This window comes from Helianthus annuus, chromosome 13, assembly GCF_002127325.2.
Source record: "Helianthus annuus cultivar XRQ/B chromosome 13, HanXRQr2.0-SUNRISE, whole genome shotgun sequence".
Classification (NCBI taxonomy): Eukaryota; Viridiplantae; Streptophyta; class Magnoliopsida; order Asterales; family Asteraceae; genus Helianthus; species Helianthus annuus.
In genome coordinates, this window is record NC_035445.2 from 121952872 (window position 1) to 121966686 (window position 13815).

A 13815-nucleotide genomic window follows, 5' to 3' on the forward strand; every position below is an offset into this window, starting at 1 on the left:
AGTAATTTTGAACTTCTGTAGGGTAATTTTGTAAAAGCTCAAGTAGAGTAATTTTGGTCGTGTAGGGTAATTATCAAAATTGTAGGGTAATTATCAAAATTACACTAACCCCCCCCCCCACCCCCCAAAAACCTAAAAAAACCTAACCCCCCCCCCCACCCCCAAAAACCTAAAAAAACCTAACCCCCCCCCCCCCACCTCCAAAAACCTAAAAAACCAAACCTAACCCCCCCACCCCCACCCCCAAAAACCTAAAAAAACCTAACCCCCCCCCCCAACCCAAACTAAAAGCTAAAAACTAAACCATAAAGCTAAACCCCATAACTAAATGCTAACAAAATTACTCTACAAGACATTTCCCAAAATTACCCTACAGGAGTCAAAATTACTCTACTAGAGTAATTTGATAATTACCCTACATTTCTCAAAATTACTCTACAGATGCTCAAAATTACCCTATTGATGCTCAAAATTACCCTACAGATGCTTTTTGCTTTTCCCCAGTACAGTACTTTTGAAATTGCTGATAATTACCATATTGCCACCGCCACTTTTTGACTTTTCTTTCAATTCGTACAGTTCGTACGTTTATTTTATTTTTATTTGATCTTTTACCTACTTGATAATTCATATTTTAACTTTACTTTTGGGTTTAAGCTTAACTTGTTTTTGACGTTTTTAGGTTAAATTAAAAATCAAACAGTTGGTAATGGTTTTTTTTGGTCTACACAAACCTAAACAAAGAAACGAATTAAACCAAACTGTTAGTTTGATTTGCTTAAATTGGGCTTACTAACCCTTTAAAACATGTAACTTCATTCGTATATCTTTTTTTTTTATGTCTATATCCGCGTATCCACTTTATTTATTAAAAACCGGGTTGAGTTTGCAATTTCTAAGCCATGTTAAAATACGTGAACATAAAGTAGATATGTGAAATTTTGTTCACTTGGCTATCACCCGGGAACATCCCAGGTTAGAAAAATTTAGTTTTCAATAATAAAAGGTACATAAATAACATTTTGAAACTCGTTAGCATCTTCTTTCCCTTCCCACAATAATTTATTTGTTTCGTTTCACCAGTATACTAACTTTGTCTCAATGTGTATTCATAGTTTTCGTGTAAAGCTTATTACCTGTTAATTCTTAATGAGATCTCAGTTAAAAATGTTTCGTAAACCAATACAAAATGTTATATTGTTTGTTTTTCAATTATATTATATTATGCTTTTACTTGAATTTTCAACTAATAAAATTCATAAACATATTATAAACAACGTGATGAAATCCTTACACGACAAATGATAAGTTGATTAAGTTAAAAAGAAAAAAATATTGGTTACAAAATGATAGATTTATTCATATATATATGAAAAAAATATAAAGATCAAACAACCACATCAAACAAACCGAAATATTAAAAAAAAAACAATGTTTAAAACGTAAAAATCATAAAAACTATTTGAATTCATAGAGATAGGAGCTAAGTCTCTTTCTTGCTAACTTTTTTATAGTAATAAATATTAACATTTTTAAGTCATTTTATTATATTACTAGGTCAAAAACTCGATTGCATTGACAAAATAATGTATATAATAATAAATAAAATATGTGATATAAAAAATAGTTTGTATTTAAAACATGTAGCAACTACCATCTATCAAAACTTACTTTATTACACAAGAAGAAAAATAATTAATATACTTGAAGTTTATGTTTTTAAAAATAACTAGTATTAAGCACCCCCGCGTTGCGGCAGGGGCGAGCACTAATTTCACACTACTGCCAGCGACCACCGACACTGAAGTTGCGGCGTGTTAATGCGAAGAAATTAAACCGAAACGTAAAACATAGAATAAAATAACTAAGTTGATATAGGACTTGCGCGTTACGATAAACCCGCGTCTAGACAGGTTCATCGTAATCTATATATAATATAGAGTAAATTACGTTTTTGGCCCCTGTGGTTATGTCAGTTTTACTATATTAGCCCAAAATAAGATTTTTTAACGTTTCTGCCCCCATGGTCCCTATATCTAACCATTTTGGCCCCTAAGTCTAACCAAACCCCTAACCCTGGTTAATTAGTTGGCACATGGGTTGCACATGATGGGTAAAATTGTAATTTCCCCTCCCATTTACTTTTACTGACTTTATAAAAAATAAAAGAAACAATAATTATCAACTGCACATCAGATCTTCAAACCCACTTTCAAACCCAGAACTTCAAACCCAGATCTTCAAACCCACTTTCAGATCTTCAAACCCAGAACTGCAATTGAAAGCCACCGATTCAGCAATTTTTGAAGTATTTAAACCACAAATCTGGACCATAATCACTAGCCTCATCAAGAATTCAAGAAATGCAATCAAAAGCTATATCGAATCAACAAAATTACTGAAATCGTTCAAAAAATGTAGATTATTCAAATCTAAAATCGATCTCAGATCCAGATCTGAAGCTTATCATGTATGATCAGATCCAGTGATGCTCGTATGAACAAGAATGCTATTTTCACCATGAAAATTTTTGATTGAATGCGATTTTCATCATGAAAATTTGTTATCAAATCCAGTGATGCTCGTATGAAAATTTTTGATTGAATGAGTTTTCATCCGGATGAACAAGCAAAACGAGTCTTAGGCTACTTGTTGACTTGAGCTCGAGAACCACCTGCCATTGTTGTATGAGCCGAAGAACAGAAACTGCTTCTGATCCATCTGGAACTTTCCTTGCTCGTCATAGTTCACAAGGAGGTATTGCAGGTGAACCAGTTGAATCTGAACCAGAAGGTAACGGGTCGGGTTTGGGGTGGTTGTTTGGGTCATAGCTTTGCGACATACTTACTTTGTTGTTGTTGTGATCAACTGTTTAAAACGCCGGGAACGAAGCGGTTTTTTTTTAAGTGAGATGTTGGGGGGTTTTTGGCTAGATCTGGTGGCGATGGTGGCTTTTGATTTGGCGAATGACAGGGATGATGATGGCTTTTGATTTCAGGTGGAGAGGGAGAATGTAGAGAGAGAAGTTGCAGGAAGATGAAGAAGGAGGAGGAGGGGGGTTTTAGAAGAAATGAGGAAGAAGATGAAATCAGAAAGAAAATGAAGTGCCAAAAAAATATCTAGGGTTTTATTTATAAAGGGGAAGGGGAAATTACAATTTTACCCATCATGTGCAACCCATGTGCCAATTAATTAACCAGGGTTAGGGGTTTGGTTAGACTTAGGGGCCAAAATGTCACACCCCCAAAATCCACCCGCGGAATACCACCGCTTGGGAGCGTGACTGACCAGGATCAAGCCATCAATCATATCAAACATAGCATTTAATAATAATAAAAGTAATTAACGTAAGTCACCATGACATGATTGATGTTTCAAAACCAAATACTGTTTTAAGTAGCGGAAGCATAGTAAAGTAAATCCAAATAGTTTTACGAGTTATGAGTTCAACATCATCACGATCCATCTGCCCACAACGACCTGCTCTTCCCTGTGCAAGCTCCAAGTATACCTAAGGTCCTGCAAGGCATGCAGCAAATAATCAACAAACTAGTTGAGCGAGTTCACAGAAAGTAAGTTCATTGTGTAATGCATAAGTATAGCTAGTGGGGGCTTCCCATACTAGTGTGTAATAAAGGTGGGGGCTTCCCATGTTCATCCTGGTTAATGAGGGCTTCTCATTAACGGTACTTACTAGACTAACATCCGACCATGTGTTCTTCTTTACCGAGAACAGGAATACGTACAGGGTCACGTAGGCTTTACGTGACGTGCCCTTCCCCGAGGACAGTGGTACGCGTGGGGGCTACGTAGGCTTTACGCAGCGTGGCCTTCCGACCTGGAAGCCAGTGAATGGTATTGGGTTACGTAGGCTTTACGTAACGTGTCCTTCCCGACCCGGGAGACATATGGCAAGCATACTGGGTTACGTAGGCTTTACGTAACGTGTCCTGACTAACCTGAGGACGATGGTCTATAGTCTGGTATATGCGTAAGTACGAGTAACTCATTTTACAGTAACAAATCCAACCCAATTCCCAACCCGGGAATCCCATGCCTTGGCTGTGTGAACTCACCTTGGTTTGCTCGGCAGATACACAGAAAGTACAAGTAGCAAGTAAATGATCACTCACGTCCTATCATGGTTATTATACGAGTCAGGTTCGTATATAGCACGTATATAGTAATCACGTATAGTCATGGCAAACATGTACGCACGTAAACAGATAAGACATAGCCTGTGAGGATCCAATTGTTCTAAGTCCATTCATACCCGGCCCAATGACATAAGCAGCCCAATAACAAAACAATCCAGATTCTCAATCGGCCCAAATAGCAAACACATACAAGTCCATTAATAAACAGTCCACAATTCAAATCGTTGGGCTCAATAGATTGGGCCCGTGACAGTGAAGGCCCAACAGTGTGCGTGTAAAAGGTGGTCTCGAGTCGCAGCGGAGATCTCGAGTCGCAACCGGAGATTACGAGTCGCAACAGCTGGTTGCGAGTCGCAATGGAGATCTCGGTTCATCATGGTCTGGTTACGACTGATCATGTGCTGGTTACGAGTCGCAACGGGACTCGCAACCGTAGTCTCGACTTGTGCTGGCTTGGTTACGAGTGGGATTCTGACTCGCAACTATGGTCCCGACTCGCAACCAGGTGTCGAAATCGCGTATGTAACTGATTTCCATAATTCCTGCATTGACTATTCCGTGATTCTAGCAAACATCTACGGCAGTTTCGGAAATCAGATCAAACAAGGATTGTACAACATTCAATCATATTCATAATGTCTTCAAACCTTCATCATTTAGCAAATTCATAACCGTATCAAATCAATAATCGGATTATCAACCAACACTAAACCGAATCCTAATCATAACACCATCCTAGCATGCACCCTAATTCGCATGTACAAACAGAATCATCTCAGCCGATTACAAACATCAATCCGGACCAATTAACAAATCACTCATGCAACCTATTTCGTATGAAAACATGATCATCATTCACAGAAACCGATTAACAAGAGCACAATCAAATAACTCATACCAACCGAATACTAAATCATACAATCCGATTTATCATGGCATCACCTAAGCATAAAACACATAATCATAGATAATATACTAACCGATTACAAGTAACGAGATGTGATCCGAACAAGAGGGTGGTCGGATGGCCTTGTGCCGTCGGTTCCTCAACAAGCCGAGAGAGAGAGAGAGCAAATCTTCTAGGGTTTGTGTGTGTTTGTGATTTGCAAAAATGGTAAAACAAAACCCCTAACTCGGTTTTGTGTTGCGAGTGGGGAGTGGGCCGAGCCCACTTGGTTGTCTAATGGTCCGCGTGCACAAGGAGTGGCCCAAAGGGCTTTGTGTGGCCGGTTTGTGTAGTTTGGGCTCGTGCAACACATAACATTCATACATACACAACACACGTAAACAATTATTCATTTAAAATCATATAATTCAGTTCTCATGAGCACGTAACGTTACATCAAAGCATGTCTAAAGTTCGAGTTGTCACATTATCCCCAACTAATTGGAAATTTCGTCCCGAAATTTGGTATGCACTCACTGAGGAAGCTAGGTAAACTGTACTGTTCACTGGTTTTCCTGGGGTGTCACATCCTCCCCCCGTTGATCTGGAATTTCGTCCCGAAATTCCGAAGTAGTAGCTTCAGCCTCAGTAGTGGTTGCCTTGTTCCCGAATAACTGGGGGTACTTTTCTGTCATCCTGTCTTCGCGTTCCCAGGTGTACTCTGGGCCACGTTTGGAGTTCCAACGAACTCGGACAAGAGGGATTCTCTTGTGTTTGAGGACCTTCACATCCCGGTCCGTGATTTCTACTGGTTCCTCAACGAACTGCAACCGCTCGTCGATAGTGAGTTCCTTGAAAGGAATGATAAGATTTTCATCTGATAGGCACTTCTTTAAGTTCGATACATGAAAGACATTGTGAACTGCCCCGAGTTCAGCTGGTAGGTTCAACTTGTAGGCTACCTTGCCAATCTTTTCTATGATTTCAAATGGTCCGACGTACCGCGGATTCAATTTACCCCGTTTGCCAAAACGAACCACACCCTTCCAGGGTGAAACTTTCAATAAAACCCGGTCCCCGACCTCAAATTCCAATGGCTTTCTACGCTTGTCCGCGTAGGCTTTCTGACGGTCGCGTGCTGCCGCCATGCGTTGTCGTATCTGTGCAATCTTTTCTGTGGCGTCCACTACAATCTCTGGACCCGTGATCTGACTATCCCCCACCTCTGCCCAACAGAGAGGTGACCGGCATTTACGCCCGTACAATGCCTCGAATGGAGCGGCTTGAATGCTGGTATGGTAACTGTTATTGTAAGAAAACTCCACCAAAGGGAGGTGCTTTTCCCAGCCGTTGCCGAAGTCGATAACGCATGCCCGAAGCATGTCTTCAAGTGTTTGAATCGTACGCTCAGACTGTCCATCCGTCTGAGGGTGGTATGCTGTGCTCATGTCTAATCGTGAGCCAAAGGATTTATGCATTGCTTGCCAAAGTTCTGACGTGAATCGTGCATCGCGATCCGAAATGATAGATGTGGGCACCCCGTGCCTCGAGACAACTTCTTTAAGATATACGTCTGCGAGAGTGGAGAACTTATCCGTTTCCTTAATCGGCAGGAAGTGTGCAGACTTGGTGAGTCGATCAACTATGACCCATATTGTATCGTTCCCACGCTGGGATCTAGGTAAACCCGTAACAAAATCCATGGAAATTTCTTCCCATTTCCACTGAGGTATCTTAGGCTGCTGCAGTAGGCCAGCTGGTTTCTGATATTCGACCTTGACTCTTGCACAGGTCAAGCACTTTCCAACGTACGTAGTGATGTGGGCCTTCATACTAGGCCACCAATAAGTAGTGCTGATATCGTGGTACATTTTATCCGACCCTGGATGTACCGAATAGCGAGACTTGTGTGCTTCGTCCATTACAAGTTCGCGTAGACCGCCATAAAGAGGGACCCAAATACGGCCCGTTACATAGTAGGCACCGTCTGCCTTCTGTTCCATTTGCTGTCGTGAGCCGCGTAAGGCTTCAGCCTTGACGTTTTCGGGCTTCAGTGCTTCTGTCTGAGCATTTCGTATCTGTGCAGGAAGGCTAGACTGGATCGTAAGCTGTAGCGCTCGCACGCGCTTCGGTAAGGTGTCCTTTCGACTAAGGGCGTCAGCCACAACATTGGCTTTGCCTGGATGGTACTTGATAGCGCATTCGTAATCGTTCAGTAATTCAACCCATCGCCGTTGACGCATGTTCAAATCCTTCTGCTTAAGGATATGCTCGAGACTCCTGTGATCGGTGTAAATCGTGCACCTGGTACCGTACAGGTAGTGTCGCCATATCTTAAGCGCAAAAACAACAGCTCCCAGCTCTAAATCGTGCGTCGTGTAGTTCCGTTCGTGAACCTTGAGTTGACGAGAGGCGTAAGCAATAACCTTGTCGCGCTGCATTAACACACATCCCAATCCCCGAATGGATGCATCACAATATACTACGAAGTCTTCTGTGCCCTCTGGCAATGAGAGAATAGGTGCGCTGCAAAGCCTATCTTTTAAGTGCTGAAAAGCAGTCTCCTGGGGCTCTCCCCAGCGATAGGTAACACCCTTCTGTGTCAGTAGCGTAAGCGGCTGAGCAATCTTCGAGAAATCCTTGATAAACCGTCTGTAGTAACCTGCCAGACCCAAGAATTGGCGTATCTCTGTCGGTGTACGCGGTGCAGGCCAGTTTCTGATCGAATCTACCTTGGATGGATCGACATGGATCCCATCCTTGTTCACCACATGGCCTAGAAAGTGGACTTCACGAAGCCAGAAGTCGCATTTAGAAAACTTAGCGTACAGCTGTTCCTTCCGAAGGAGTTCCAAAATCAGGCGAAGATGCTGCTCGTGCTCCTCCTGACTCTTGGAGTAAATCAGGATGTCGTCGATGAACACAATGACGAACTTGTCGAGATAGGGTTTGCACACCCTGTTCATAAGATCCATAAATACCGCAGGCGCGTTCGTTAACCCGAATGGCATGACGAGAAACTCGTAGTGACCGTAACGAGTTCTGAATGCAGTCTTGGAGACGTCCTCATCCCGGACTCTCAACTGATGGTACCCTGACCTTAAATCTATCTTCGAATAGTAGCACGACCCTTGCAACTGATCGAATAAGTCGTCGATGCGCGGAAGAGGATAACGGTTCTTCACCGTTACCTTGTTGAGTTCCCTGTAGTCTATACACATCCTGAACGTACCGTCTTTCTTCTTCACGAAAAGCACTGGAGCTCCCCAAGGCGAAGAGCTTGGACGAATAAAGCCCTTTTCCAAGAGCTCTTGTAGCTGCTTTGACAGTTCCTCCAATTCTGATGGAGCTAGACGATATGGTGCGCGAGCTATGGGTGCTGCTCCCGGAGCGAGCTCGATCTGAAATTCGACCTGACGATGAGGCGGTAAGCCTGGTAAGTCTTCAGGAAACACCTGAGGGTAATCACGTACAATTGGAATATCCTCCAATTTCTTTTCCTTTACTGATGCGTCTGTAGCGAGTGCCAGAATGGCAGTGTGACCCTTACGTAAGCATTTCTGAGCCTTCAAGAAAGAGATGATGCCAACCACAGCACCACTCTTGTCGCCTTGAACTTCTAGAGGTTCCTGACCAGAACGAGGAATGCGAATAACCTTTTCGCTGCATAAGATTTCTGCCTGGTGTTGGGAAAGCCAATCCATCCCAATCACGACGTCGAAGCTACCCAAAACTATGGGAATGAGATCGATAGAGAAGGCTTGACCAGCTAGGATAAGATTACAACCCTGAACTACGTGCGTGGCTTCTAGACTTTTACCGTTAGCTAACTCTACTACATGTTTGGTGGGTAAAAGTGTTGGTGCACGTTTTAGCAGTTGACACATTTTCACAGACATATAGCTTGTATCCGCACCCGAATCAAATAAAACAGTAACGTAAATATCGTCGAGGAGAAACTTACCCATAACAACGTTGGGATCGTTCACTGCGTCGCCTCGACCTAGCACAAAAGCACGACCACGAGCTTCATTGTCGTTGTTGTTCCCGTTGCCCTGGTTATTGTTGTTGCGATTCTGGTTCAACTGAGGGCAATCGCGTTTGAAGTGACCTTCAGCCCCACACTGGAAACATCCCCGGTTTCCACGCTGTGGCTGCTGCTGCTGCTGCTGGTTCTGTGGAGCTGGTTGCTGAGGCTGCTGATTCTGATTCGCAGGACGAGGGCTCCTACAATCTTTGGCCTCGTGACCCATCTTGAGACACCTTTGACAGCGACCCTTGTTACATGGGCCGTGGTGATGCCTGTTGCAGTTGTGGCACCTGGGTTGACTACCCTGATATCTCCTCTGTCTGTGACCACCAGAGGATTGCTGACTGGGACTCTGATAATGGTCGATTTTCTGTTGCTGAGCTTGTGGCTGAACAGATGCTGAACCTTTACTAGAATCTCCATCCCATTTTCTTTTACTGTCACCAGATGTAGCAGGAGTAACTGAGGTGGTGACGTTAGCAATAGCATTAACACGCTTGGGCAGTTTATTCTGATCAACTGCCTGATCGGTGATACGGTGAGCGAGACGTTGAATTTCCTGGATGTTTTCGAGGTTAGCCGACGTCACGTGGCTCTGAATTTCTGGCGCCAATCCCTTGAGATACAACTCAATGCGCTTGTATGGAGGGTCCACCATAGTTGGACACAGAACGGCCAGCTCATTAGACCGTTTAGTATACGCCTCGATTTCCGATCCAACCATTTTCAAGTTATACAGCTCGTCTTCTAGCTTGTGAATATCTTCCCGCGTGCAATACTCACGCTTGATGAGTTCCTTGAAATCGTTCCATGGGGTGGCGTTAGCAGCTGCCAACCCTAAGATTTGGACTTGGGCGTTCCACCAAGTCAGTGCTATCCCTTCCAAAGTACCAGTAGCAAACTTGACCTTGCGAGCCTCAGGGCACTCGCACATTTCGAATACCGATTCTAACTTCTCGAACCAGTGGAGGAGTCCAACCGCTCCTTCTGTGCCGCTGAAAGAGTTTGGACGACAGTCCATGAAGTTCTTGAAAGTGCAGACTGGCTGCTGCGCGTGTTGACCTATTGTGTACGAATAGGACGAAGTTAAATACGGGAGTTAATGTAGGATCTAAAGATCCTAGTGTGTGCCTATACTGCAGGATATACTACCTGCTTGAGCTGCTGCAACTGCCGCAGCAACTTGAGCTTGAACGAGAGCCTCTAGCTGGGCTTGTGTCATGTTGATTCGTCCAGACATGATCTTCATAGTAACAAGTAGCATACGTAAGAATGGTTCGCGAGTAGGGCGATGACAGAAAAGTGTAGGCATATAGGTGTTCTCATGTAATCAAGCATGTGTATCTAAGCGTAATGCGAGCAAAGTTCTAAACAGTTCTAGCAAACAGGCAATAAACATAAACCTTATTACCTAGGATGTCGAGTCTTGCACGTGGAGCGAAGCGTCGTTGTGGATCGTTGAGAGCACTATACTGGTTATAGTCTGGTTTTAATAAAAACGTTTTCCCATATTAAAACCAAGTTCTCTATAACCAATGGCTCTGATACCAATCTGTCACACCCCCAAAATCCACCCGCGGAATACCACCGCTTGGGAGCGTGACTGACCAGGATCAAGCCATCAATCATATCAAACATAGCATTTAATAATAATAAAAGTAATTAACGTAAGTCACCATGACATGATTGATGTTTCAAAACCAAATACTGTTTTAAGTAGCGGAAGCATAGTAAAGTAAATCCAAATAGTTTTACGAGTTATGAGTTCAACATCATCACGATCCATCTGCCCACAACGACCTGCTCTTCCCTGTGCAAGCTCCAAGTATACCTAAGGTCCTGCAAGGCATGCAGCAAATAATCAACAAACTAGTTGAGCGAGTTCACAGAAAGTAAGTTCATTGTGTAATGCATAAGTATAGCTAGTGGGGGCTTCCCATACTAGTGTGTAATAAAGGTGGGGGCTTCCCATGTTCATCCTGGTTAATGAGGGCTTCTCATTAACGGTACTTACTAGACTAACATCCGACCATGTGTTCTTCTTTACCGAGAACAGGAATACGTACAGGGTCACGTAGGCTTTACGTGACGTGCCCTTCCCCGAGGACAGTGGTACGCGTGGGGGCTACGTAGGCTTTACGCAGCGTGGCCTTCCGACCTGGAAGCCAGTGAATGGTATTGGGTTACGTAGGCTTTACGTAACGTGTCCTTCCCGACCCGGGAGACATATGGCAAGCATACTGGGTTACGTAGGCTTTACGTAACGTGTCCTGACTAACCTGAGGACGATGGTCTATAGTCTGGTATATGCGTAAGTACGAGTAACTCATTTTACAGTAACAAATCCAACCCAATTCCCAACCCGGGAATCCCATGCCTTGGCTGTGTGAACTCACCTTGGTTTGCTCGGCAGATACACAGAAAGTACAAGTAGCAAGTAAATGATCACTCACGTCCTATCATGGTTATTATACGAGTCAGGTTCGTATATAGCACGTATATAGTAATCACGTATAGTCATGGCAAACATGTACGCACGTAAACAGATAAGACATAGCCTGTGAGGATCCAATTGTTCTAAGTCCATTCATACCCGGCCCAATGACATAAGCAGCCCAATAACAAAACAATCCAGATTCTCAATCGGCCCAAATAGCAAACACATACAAGTCCATTAATAAACAGTCCACAATTCAAATCGTTGGGCTCAATAGATTGGGCCCGTGACAGTGAAGGCCCAACAGTGTGCGTGTAAAAGGTGGTCTCGAGTCGCAGCGGAGATCTCGAGTCGCAACCGGAGATTACGAGTCGCAACAGCTGGTTGCGAGTCGCAATGGAGATCTCGGTTCATCATGGTCTGGTTACGACTGATCATGTGCTGGTTACGAGTCGCAACGGGACTCGCAACCGTAGTCTCGACTTGTGCTGGCTTGGTTACGAGTGGGATTCTGACTCGCAACTATGGTCCCGACTCGCAACCAGGTGTCGAAATCGCGTATGTAACTGATTTCCATAATTCCTGCATTGACTATTCCGTGATTCTAGCAAACATCTACGGCAGTTTCGGAAATCAGATCAAACAAGGATTGTACAACATTCAATCATATTCATAATGTCTTCAAACCTTCATCATTTAGCAAATTCATAACCGTATCAAATCAATAATCGGATTATCAACCAACACTAAACCGAATCCTAATCATAACACCATCCTAGCATGCACCCTAATTCGCATGTACAAACAGAATCATCTCAGCCGATTACAAACATCAATCCGGACCAATTAACAAATCACTCATGCAACCTATTTCGTATGAAAACATGATCATCATTCACAGAAACCGATTAACAAGAGCACAATCAAATAACTCATACCAACCGAATACTAAATCATACAATCCGATTTATCATGGCATCACCTAAGCATAAAACACATAATCATAGATAATATACTAACCGATTACAAGTAACGAGATGTGATCCGAACAAGAGGGTGGTCGGATGGCCTTGTGCCGTCGGTTCCTCAACAAGCCGAGAGAGAGAGAGAGCAAAGCTTCTAGGGTTTGTGTGTGTTTGTGATTTGCAAAAATGGTAAAACAAAACCCCTAACTCGGTTTTGTGTTGCGAGTGGGGAGTGGGCCGAGCCCACTTGGTTGTCTAATGGTCCGCGTGCACAAGGAGTGGCCCAAAGGGCTTTGTGTGGCCGGTTTGTGTAGTTTGGGCTCGTGCAACACATAACATTCATACATACACAACACACGTAAACAATTATTCATTTAAAATCATATAATTCAGTTCTCATGAGCACGTAACGTTACATCAAAGCATGTCTAAAGTTCGAGTTGTCACACAAAATGGTTAGATATAGGGACCATGGGGGCAGAAACGTTAAAAAATCTTATTTTGGGCTAATATAGTAAAACTGACATAACCACAGGGGCCAAAAACGTAATTTACTCTATAATATATATCATTACTACTATACAAACCATAATCCATACATTACAACAACCATTGTATCAATATGTTGCAAATTATATTTATACAAGATTTTGGCTAAATTAATTAGATTATTATAAATAATAATAATAATAATTTACAAATAAAACAACACAACTTTGAATGGATCAAATCGATTGAATATGGTAAGATAATGAAACAATTATTTGATTAGGGTACAACCACTTAAGCACAATTTGCAACCATACATGCATACAAAACAAATTGAATTTGGTAAGGTAATGAAACCATTATTTGATTAAGGTACAACCACTTAAGCACAATTTACAACCAAACAATACAAATGTATAATAACACCTTGCAAGATAAACCTTTAATGCATAACGTACAACTTACTAATGCACTCACTTGTTGCAAATTAATAGTATATAAATATATAAATGGTTTTTCATATATTTTAGCTTAACTAGGTCATAGTAAATCCGCGCTTTCGTAGCGTTTTTTTTTTTTTTTTTTTTTTTTTTTTTTGCATTTCCCTCACGCGGTTGGTCTATCGATATCGATTTTGTTTGTTACGGTATCGCCATACATCCAACAGCTGGCAGTTGTCATGTTCAGTCACTAGTTGTGAAAAATCGTCGCCGATCGTTGGAGGCTCGATGAAGCGGAGACTGTCGGGTTAGCGTGCAAGGTCGCCTGTGCTTCTGGCTTGACCTTTCATCCTAACTTGATTTATCGATTCTTCCATTCGCCATCCGGTTTCGGTCTTTGATAGCTATCCG